This window comes from Equus asinus, chromosome 15, assembly GCF_041296235.1.
Source record: "Equus asinus isolate D_3611 breed Donkey chromosome 15, EquAss-T2T_v2, whole genome shotgun sequence".
In the NCBI taxonomy this organism is placed as follows: Eukaryota; Metazoa; Chordata; class Mammalia; order Perissodactyla; family Equidae; genus Equus; species Equus asinus.
The window spans coordinates 2,242,268-2,251,857 of record NC_091804.1 but is presented as its reverse complement, the minus strand read 5'-3'; positions in this window follow the sequence as shown (position 1 = coordinate 2,251,857).

Genomic DNA, 9,590 nt, shown 5'->3' with positions numbered 1-9,590 from the left:
GCCCAAAGAAGAGAGGATCCGTGGGCTGAACGATGGGGAGGGCTTGAGACTCGGGTCTCTCCAGCTTTTATCTAGACCCAAAGTCATGCCTGCAGCATCCACCCTTTCATCGACATTAACAGGAATGTGAATCTGTGGGCCATTCTCAGGAAAAGAATCACCAGAGGGCAATGACCTCATCCCCTGCCCTGTATAGCCCACCAATTTGGCACCTGCAGGCACAGGTCCCTGGAGCTCACCCAAAGCGGGTTCACCCAAAGGTGTGTACATGTGCAGGGGCCCAGCTTGCTCTGCCTCCAGAACCCTGCCTGCCCCTCCCTGGTGGGAAGCTAAGGGCCTACACCTGGCCCCTCGGTGCACATGCAAAGAAGCCCCTTCTGCACTCATTCACTCAGCCTCACCTTGCCAGTGGAAAGAGAGCATGACTATGGGTCTGTGCCTATTGCCAAGATGAGGAACTTGACCTGTGGTGGAACTAGATTCAACTTGCTGAGTGTTACAGCAAACCCCACCCACAAGGGAAGGCCCTGAGCCAGGCTATAGATCAGAGAATTGTTCAAAAGTCCTGAGGATCTACCCATGCTTCCTCCCCACAAAGGGGGACTTGAGATGAAAGGAGAGTGATTTCTGTAGGATCTTTCCCAATTCAGCCATCCCTGGAGCAAGACTTAGGGTATTGCTTTAAGAACAATCACCAAATCAGACTATCCTAACTGGAATGACAAGTCATGCAAGCATACTCTCCACAGACACAGCTGAGCATGAGAGGATGGGCAACCTCCCCAAACTAGGATGAGAGCCCAGTTGTCCTGACCCAAGGGCTGGTGCCTCCCACGAGTCTTGCTGGGCTGGGCACCGGGCCCAGCTTCTGCTGCCCTTGCAGCTCAGCCTCTGCCTTGGCAGTGGCCAGTAAATAATGGATGCCTGAAGGAATGGGTGATGGCACCATTTTCCTTCCCAGGCTCACTTGCTTTTCAAGGATGTTAATGTAAACATGACAGGGCTCCCTGGGGACAGACTTTGAAACCTTCTTTCCCACTGTTTCCTGGGAGTCTCTCTCTGGGAAAGAGTTGAGCTTCCAGCCTCTAGGCAGGTTCTCAACCACCTCTGCCTTCCGTCTCATCTCCTCTGATCCTCTGCCCTCTCTCTTTCCCTTGTAAGGACCTTTATGTTTACATTGGACCTGCCTGGATAATCCAGGATAATCTCCCAGTTGGGGATCCTTCTATGTTATATTTCTTAACATATAAGAGTAAAATTAATAGAAAAGAGCTATGATGGAGGACTTCTAATTAAAATTATGGTTAAGGTGCTGGCCCAGTGGCATTGTGGTTAAGTTCATGCACTCTACTTCTGCAGCCCAGGGTTCTCCGGTTTGGATCCTGGGCGCAGACCTACACACGGGTCATCAAGCCGTGTGGTGCATCCCACAGAGAAGAACTAGAAGGACTTACAGCCAGGATGTACAGCTATGTATTCGGGCTTTGGGAGGAAAAAAAGAAAAGAAGAGTGGCTAGTCCTTGTAGCCATAGAGTGCTACTGGGAAGCATAAGTTTTTTTTTAAAAAAGTTGTGATTAAAAGGAAAGAAAATAAGTGCGTACGGATTAGAAGTGTATGGAGCAGTGATCACAAGAGTATGAGTGAATTGAGTTCCTCTATTCATATGTGTTAAGGACTCAAGGTCCCGCAATATAATGTTTATAAGAGAGAACTGTAAAACAAAACAACCAAGGAAGAGTGTATGTGAAAAGATGGGTGAAAATAGGTTTTGGGAACTAGAGAGGATGCTGATCTGGAATGTTTTAGAAAATGTAATGATGCAAGAAAATGAAAGAACCGGTATAAACTGTGGAAGAGAGGAGAAAAAGCGTTCTCTTTTAGTACGAGAATCCAAGAGAGTCTGGCAAGAAGCACAGTTAATCACTGGACCCCTCCGAGTTACGAGCAGGTGTGCCTAACATCTTCCGTGCTCTGTGGAAGCCCAGCCCGACTGCCATGTTTGGAACAGTGCTGGCCATGCAGGAGACCTCAGGAAATATGTCTTGAAACACTAAATAAAGCCACCACTTAATGTCACAGGGGTGATTCATTCTGAAGATGTAATAATTCTGAACCCAAATGCATCTAAAATTATATATATATGCCTCAAAATAGAGACAGCAAAAGTCGACAGAACCACCAGGTGGCACCAATGCCTCCTCAGTGATGGTGGACATCTTTCACGTGCCTCTCACAGTGAGTGAGATCACTGTCCCCTAACCAGGAAGGCTAGGAAGGGAGGCACCCAAGTGGGCCTGCCACCACTCAGGGTGGGTTTGCAGGATGAGGACTGAGCTCTCTGGAGGCTCTGACCTGTGATTGGGAATTGGCTGTGGGCTCAGGGGAGAGGGAGGAGGAGAAAGAGCAAAGGCCAGCCTCTCCATCCTCAGCAAAGGGACAGGAACGAGCAAAGCTCTGGAAGGTACAGGACGTGGGAAGGGAGGGAAGGAGCTGCCAGTATGTTGGTCCTTTGTCCTCTGTCCTCCTCTGCAGAGCTCCTGGGGCTCACTGGACTCTTTACCTGGCCTCAAAGCCCACCTCTTGATCCTACTTTCTTCCCATTTGGCTCACACTTTCCTCCCTGTTTCTCTTTTTCTCTCTTCTCTTATTTCCTTTTCCATATCCCTTTCACCTCTCCACTTGCCTTCACGTGGGAGTGAGATACATGTTAATCATCAAGGCCATGTACAGAATCTCTGCTTCCTGGTTTTGGGAGCTTAATGAATTATATACACTCCTCATGTATTCTCTCTCTCTCTTTCTCTGTCTGTGTCTCTCTCTCATACACACACATACACACACACACACGTGTTCTCAACTCAAATAATCCATAATCGATCTAGAACTCAAAATTGGGGTGAGTTTATTATGATCCAAACCTAAGGACCACATAGCCTAGGAGAGGACCTTCATGAAGGAAGGAAGCTCTCAAAAGAAGCAGGTGTACAGAGGGGTTATATACCATCTTGGAATAAAGCACACACATTACATATGAGAAGAATGTCCCTTTCACAACCGTCACAAGATTGCTTTGCTGGCACAACAGGCCAGTGGTCACAAGGTGAACAGAGCAGGTTGGTAATTAATCCTTAGTTTCTGGGAAGAGATGCTTATCCTTAAAGAAATGCTGACATAGCGGGAAGATACACCCCTATCTTTAAGGGCATCATTCTCAGCTTTGGGGTGTAGTAAATATTTGAAGCAGATGTACAATGCATGCTCAGCAGGCACGTCAGGCCCTTTTGGAAAAAGAAGGTCAGGCTGGATTAGTTTTAAACCAAATGGCTTCTTCATATACTCCAATATATCCTATCGCTTGTCATTTATTCATCATTTTTCCCCTTTTGATTGGTAATCTTTTGATAGAAAGCATTGATGATCAAAATATTGTCCCTTGGTGCTGGGGTTGTTGCTGCCTGCACCAGGTCCATCGCGTCCCTCGGTGCTAGATTTTTATTTTATTGATTTGCCCTGTTATCCACACTGGGGGGAAATAGTTGGATACAATGGACAAGCAGGGGGGTATGTATATATTAACAGAGGAAGCATTTCATAAGTTTTTCAATTAATTTTACATTGTTGCATAAACGTTGCGCATGTGCTTTTTTTACATGACTCATTATGTTTACATTGTTTACAATTATAGAATGGGTACAGTAACAATGATGATAATTCAATATTTGAAAAGATTAGTTTTAAAATGAGTTCTTAGGCATAGTCTTTATCAGAAAAGGGAATTCATCCAGGGTTTTAAGATTGACCACCTCAAGTCACTGAGCAATCATTACTCTTGCCTGCATGCCAGTCTTACCATGCTGAGCAAAGAAAACAGTAATTAGTTTGAATATTATGACTAATACAAGAATTCAAGGGGTAACAGAAACAGGAATTGCAGTCCTGATCAAAAAAGGGAAACAATACTTGAACAGAGTTGATCAAACAAATCAAGACTAGATATATGTCAATCATCAAGTCCATGTACAGAATCTTTGCTTCTTGTTTTTGGGAGTTTAATGAATTATATACACTACCTGTGTATTTTCTCTACGTCTCTGCCCTCCTCTCTCTCTCTTTCTCTCTCTATCTCTCTGTCTCTCTCTCTCTTATACACACACACACACACACACACACACACAAATGAACAAACTCTTGCATGTCGACTGTGATTTTTTTGAGAAAATATTTGAGCAAGGAATTGGGTATGTACAAAGAGGTAAGCACAGAATGATCTCATTATATTGTTGATGATAATGGCAAATGATGCAAATGACACGTGTTCAGAATAGGGTCCAGACTAACTCAATTATGGGACATTATTCAGCCATCATAGATGGAAGGATCCAGTTACTATCATGGGGGTCAGGGGAAGGGACAGACATTAGACAAATGAGTAAATAAATAAGACTATTTCCAGTGTAATGGGGGTAGTGAGCGAGGGATTGATTGGCAAGTGGGGGTAGGGTGAGGACTACCCGAGACAGGGGTATCTTGTAGGTACCTGACACTCCATTTACTCTGAATTCAACTCTCCACATTTCCTGCCCAAACCTGCTACTCCTTCATTCCCCACCCCAGCACATACCACCACCACCTGCTGCTTAAGGCACTTATTATCCAGGGTCACTTTTGACTTTTGACTCCTGTTTCTCCAGGTCTGGCTAGCTCAACCAGCTCATACCTCTAAGCATGACTCACTTTCCCCTCATCTGCTTAGACCCCAGCAGCAGCCACCTTTTCACAACTGCAATATTCCAATAGGCTTTTTTAACTGAGCACCCGGCTTCCTCCACTCTTGTACTTCAATCAATCATCTGCCATCACACAGAGAATCACCCTTAAAAAATGAGAAACTTAGAATGCCAGTCCTCTAGACCCCCACGTTTAAGCATCTGTTATTTTGGTTTTCAACTTTTTAGCTGATCCAATAGCAAAGCACAGTTGTGGGAGGGCGGACAAATTAGGACATGGACCACATATGGCGGGGCATGGAGATACAGGAGGTGATGGAAAGGCAGTGCTGCTGACATCCTATCCTACCAAGAGAAGTTCACAGGGAACTCCTGGAAGTTTATGAATCAGAAGGAGACGTTTGGTTATATTTTTTAAACTTATGAAAGTAACTAGTAGAGTATCTATCTATCTATCTATCTATCTATCTATCTATCTATCTAATCTATCTATCATCTATCATCTATCCATCCATCCACTATTCCTGCAAACAGTGAGAAGAAGGAGGAAGATAATGAGAGCTGATGTGTGAACTAAATCCTCATCTTTTGTATCAAGGACTCACAATGTCTTTTCTGAGTCCCAGGGAGTGGACCCGAGAGTAGAGGGTGGGTGGACACTTGCTTTTCTTCATCTGAAGGTCTTCTCTACATTTAATTTTTACTATGAAACTTTGAAATTTTTTTTTTTAAAGATTTTATTTTTTCCTTTTTCTCCCCAAATCCCCCCGGTACATAGTTGTGTATTCTTTGTTGTGGGTCCTTCTAGTTGTGGCATGTGGGACGCTGCCTCAGCGTGGTCTGATGAGCAGTGCCATGTCCGTGCCCAGGATTCGAACCAACGAAACACTGGGCCGCCTGCAGCGGAGCGCGTGAACTTAACCACTCGGCCACGGGGCCAGCCCCGAAACTTTGAAATTTTTATAAAAGTAATTCTCTTTATTAAGAGATAGAGCATTACAGAAGTAAATAACTTAGAAAGTGACATTCCTGTGTAATTTCCTCCCTCAGGCACAGGCCTGAGAATGGTTCAAATCTCCAGATTTGTTTTTATTTGAGCTCATAACAATTATCTTTATTCTTAACAAATCCAGCTCTTTCTCTGCATAGTAGTTTCCAACTTGCTTATGACATTCATACAGAGCAAATATCTTTCCTTGTCAGTACGTGCACATATTTTGGTTAATTTTTTTAGATCTCATTGCACAGATAGTACATATTTTAATAGTATACTATCGATACATATTTGGGCTGTTTCCTTCATTTCCTTTTTTTTTTTTACTATTAGAAACTGTGTTGCAGTGAATAATTTTTCAGTCACTTCTGTGCACGTAGGCAAATATTTCTGTGGGATAAAATCCTAGATGTTGAACACTGTATTGAGGAATATGTAACTTTTAATGTTTCACAGAGATTGCTAAATCGCTGTTAACAAAGACTGGCGGAGTCCCCCTCTGCCAATGCTGATGAAGGCGCTTTGTCAACTGGACACTGTCTTGGTGTTTAATTTTTTTTCCAGTGTGTAGGAGAATAGTGACATTTCATTGTTGGGCTAATTTGAATTTTTATTTTTGAGGAGGTTAAGCATATTTTCACATATGTATTAGAGACATTTATATTTCTTTTTCTGTGATTTGTGTTTATGATTTTTCTACAAGTTTCCTATTGGATTTTTGTGTTTAAAAAAATTTACTTGTAATAGCACTTTGATATTATGGAAATTAAAATTTTCTGTGTCAAATTTGTCATTCTTTTTACTTGTCTCATGTAATACCCACTAGGATGGCTATAACCCAAGAGACTGATAATAGCCAGTGTTGGCGAGGATGCAGAGAAACAAACCCTCATACACTGCCAGTGGGAATGTAAACTGGTGCAGCCACTTTGGAAAACCATTTAGCAGTTCCTCAAAAAGTTAAACATAAAGTTACTATGCAACCCAATGTTTCCATTCTCAGGTCCATCTCCAAAAGACATAAAAGCACAGCCACACAAAACTTGAACATGAATATTCATAGCTGTATTAGTCATAATGGCCCAAAGTGGAAACAACCCAAATGTGCACTAATTGACCAATGGATAAATGAGACACAGTATACAAGTACAATGCAATATTATTCAGCAATAAAAAGAAATAAAGTAGCAATACGAGCTACTGATGAACCTTGAAAACACGCTATGTGAAAGAAGCCAGACACCAAAAGGTCATAGGTAGCACGATTGCATCTATAGAAAATGTCCAGAATAGGTAAATCTTTAGAGAAAGAAAGTAGATTAGTGGTTTCCTAGGGCTCAAAGAGGGCAGGGAGATTGGGGGTGATGGCTAAAGAGGGCTGGGTTTCTTTTTCGGAGTAATGAAAATATTCTAAAGTTGATTATAGTTTTGGATGTAAAACTCTTGTGGATATACTAAAAGTCATTGAACTGTACACTCAAATGAGTGACTTGTATGGTATGAGAATTATATTTCAATAAAGCTTGTTGATATAAATAATCCATAACAAATCAATAAATCAAAATTGGGGTGAGTTTATTATGAGCCAGATCTGAGGACTAGCCTAGCCTGGGGCCTCCCTTCCCAAGGAAGGAAGGGCACTGAAGAAGTGGGGTGTACAGAGTGGTTGTACACTGTCTTGGAACAAAGACCGTATGTCGCATATGATGGGAATGTCCCTTTTACAACAGTCACGAGATTGCCTAGCTGGCACAGCAGAGCTATTCACATGGTAGGTAGCAGGTCTGCTGTCTCAGTGGACACAGCAGAGTGGGCGCAGCAATCAGTTCCTATCCTAGGGAGAGATGCTCATCCTTAAGGAAATGCCAATGTGGGGGAAGTTGCACCTTTATCTTAAGGCCATTTGTTCTTGTCTTTGACACATAGCAAATGCTTGAAGCAGATGTATAATGCATGCTGGACAGCCACGTCAGGCCCTTTTGGAAAAGCAAGGTCAGGCCAAATTAGTTTTACACCAAACGGCTTCCTCATAGACTGCAATATATCCTATTGTCTGCCATTTGCTTATCAAGCTGTTTAAAGAACAACCCTACCCAGGAGCAGTGTGCTCGCTTCTGTCCCGGTGGCTCTCCGATGGCACCCCATGAAACACCTTGAGTGAGAAGCACCTTGCTGCATCCTCCCTGAAATTTCGATTGCCACGATCGTGAGCAAATTGAAATGCTCTTATGCATCAGTAGTATCTGGAACAGTCAGTATCTGCAGTTGCTGATGACCAAAATGGCTAAGGCGTGCTTGGTGGGGAGAACGTTGGTGGAGGAGGAGTGGGGCCTTGCAGAGAGGACGTGGAGGGCTCTCTCCCATCCTCACTCCATCAGTGGAGGCCTGAGGACCAGCCCTGCACTCAGCCTGAGGGAGCTGCTTCCCCTTCAGACCTGCGGGTCCACACCCATCACAGCATTCAGCAAACTCTCTCCCCAGCCCCTTTTACTTCCTCAAGGACCACCCTCTTCAGGAGAAGATGTGGGGTCACAAATGCCTGGGTTCCTGTCCAGACCCGTGGGATTTGCAGTGAAGGATGTGGGTGTCTCTCTGCTCTGTGCTGTGCAACTTACTCTGAACACGAGGCGCCAGGTGGCAGGGGGATCAGTGGGGGCAGCTGAGAGAGGCCTCACTACAGGTGAGCTGTCTTCAAACAATTGATGCGTGGCCAGCAGGGGAAACAGATTCCTTTTGGGTGTATTGTCTGCTTGAATTCTTGGCCCACTTTGAGCCAAGACAATGGAGGAAACTGTCTTTGTCTTTTGGATTTTAAAGAGCTTCTTCTATAAAAGGGGCATTTGGCCTTTTGCCGGATATCTTCCAAATAACTTATCCTATTCATCCATTCATCCCGTGACTTTGTGTGTGTATGCTGTGCTATACGAGATGTGTGGCCAAGTTCATTGTCCTCTTCCATTTTGGTGTCTGTGTTTCATATGTGCTTCGCGAGGGCTGCTCGGGTGGAGTGAGCGCGCAATTTGTCTCTGACACAGGACTGCTAGCTGGAGGCTCCCAGGTCTTGTAGGCCCAAGAGTCTGACTTCCTGTTTGGAATTTTATCCTACGGATCTCAGGTAAGATCTTTTTTGTGCTGATCTATCTTTTATCCTGGAAAGAGAAATAGCAATTTCCAAACTTCTGAGTTCTTGGGAGCTCCCTCATTGTTACCATGCCAGGCCCTAAATGCAGAGTGGCTGGAGCTCTCCTCATTGGAGCCTGGCTTGGGACCTGAGAATCACAAACAGGAGAGGACACTCCAGCGAGGGGGAGGTAACAGAATCAGAAACGCTCACCTGGGACAAGGTTACAGATGGGGAAGATACAGCCAACAGGTCAGTGGGGTCCACTCATTCGCCTCCAGAGGTATATTAGGCCCCATGGCTATTGCCAGCCGGCACTTTTTACTTGGTGTTTCTGGCAGCAGCTCCTGCCAGCTGTAGGCCCCCAGCTCCAGGTCCAGGTACCATCGACAGCCTCCCCTCCCTGAGGGCCTCTGGGTCCCAGATTCCCTGAGTCTGGCTGTTTCACACCTCACCCTGCCCCTAAGACCATGGGGTCACATAACAGGACCCTGACAGAAATGGCCATGGAGGTGCTTTCACTTCCAACTGGTTCAGTCCGAAGCCCAGACATTTAGAAAGTCGGGAGGCATGGACGATAGTGAAGACTTCTGTGCTGGGGCAGATGTGACGGCTCCCTGTGAGCCTCTGGACCTGTGAGGGCTAAGGGACCCTGTTAGAGGTGCCACACATTTGAGCAGCATCACAGGGGCTGGGCTTACCTCACAAAGGGACCATGTGTGACCACCTGGCTGGGGAGAGCAGCCA